Source organism: Macadamia integrifolia, chromosome 3 (assembly GCF_013358625.1).
Source record: "Macadamia integrifolia cultivar HAES 741 chromosome 3, SCU_Mint_v3, whole genome shotgun sequence".
NCBI lineage: Eukaryota > Viridiplantae > Streptophyta > Magnoliopsida > Proteales > Proteaceae > Macadamia > Macadamia integrifolia.
In genome coordinates this window covers 22,172,350-22,173,773 of record NC_056559.1, presented here as the reverse complement: position 1 = coordinate 22,173,773, position 1,424 = coordinate 22,172,350, and the positions used below count along the sequence as shown (strand labels likewise).

Below are 1,424 nucleotides of genomic sequence, written 5' to 3'. Positions count from 1 at the left end.
ATGATTAGGATGGGTCAATCTGGTTTTACTATTTCCTTGTTTGATAAAGCCGTTAGACAACAGGTTCTAAGGAAAAAGATCATCTCCAATGCCTTGGGCGTCCAAGGCGGCATCCAACGGCTAGACCCAAGCGTTTGTCTTAATTAACCAGTGGGCATCCCCTTTGCTAATGCAAGCAGTGACGCTCTTCCCAGTTCCCACACTAGTTAGATCATATAAATAACCCATAAAGAACTCTTGAATCATAAGAACAAACTCCTAAGAATGGAGAAGGAAGAGAGTGCTCATCATGCTCATGTTTTAGTTGTATCCTACCCAGCCCAAGGCCACATTAACCCACCCCTCCAGTTCTCCAAGAGATTGCTCTCCAAAGGGCTGAGAGTTACACTGGCCATCACCAGACATTTTGCCAAATCTACGACTATGCACGCCCCAACTAGGCCTATAATAATCGAGACGTTCTCCTACGGCTATGACGACGGTCGCGGGGAAGAAGACAGCATTGAGGAGTACTTTGAGCGCTCTAAGATGGTGGGCTCAAAGACCTTAACAGAACTCATCAAGAAACAAGAAAGCTTAGGTGATCCTATAAGTTGTATTGTGTATGACCCTTTTCTTCCCTGGGCTCTGGATGTGGCCAAAAAGCTCAACTTAATTGGTGCTGCCTTCTTCACCCAATCTTGCGCTGTTTGCGGCATTTACTACTATGTGCAAAGGGGTCTACTCACACTTCCAGTGACCGGCACAGTCAATTCCATCCCTGGATTGCCACCACTTGCAATCACCGATCTGCCTTCTTTTGTTTCTGGAAATGGATCGTACCCGGGGGTGCTGACCTTATTTGTAAACCAATTTTCCAACATCGAAAAGGCAGATTTGGTCCTTTTTAACTCATTTGATAAGCTGGAGCAGGAGGTAGGCATTATCTGTTACTTGATACAAACAGAAAGGGATCCAGTCCTGTTTTGAGAACTTTGGTGTTCGTATATGCATATAGCTTAGAACTAGAAACTGTGATTTACTAGTATGGATTTGAAATAGATCTGATAGGAGAAAGAACCCCTTTTAGTTGGGATAAGAAAGTTGAGTTGTGTTCCTACTTCTATATATAAACTAATCATGTAATGTTGCATCCTCTGCAACAGATTGTGAATTCAATGGCAAAGATTTGGCCATTGAAGACATCGGACCAACTGTGCCATCCATCTACCTCGATAAGCGAATTGAAGGCGATGAAGATTATGGTCTCAATCTTTTCAATCCCTGTACAGACACCTGCATGAACTGGCTAAACATGAGGGAAACTGGTTCTGTTGTCTATGTATCATTTGGAAGCATTTCTGGACTTGGAGATGACCAAATGAAAGAACTAGCATCGTGTCTGAAACAGAGCAACAATCATTTTTTGTGGGTAGTGAGGGAAT

General features: G+C 43.3%; 1 pseudogene; it reads left to right on the top strand.

Annotated features, from left to right (window-relative positions):
• The first annotated feature begins 264 nt into the window (after positions 1-264).
• LOC122074239 overlaps positions 265-1,424 on the top strand; it is a 2,066-nt pseudogene continuing 906 nt past the window's right edge.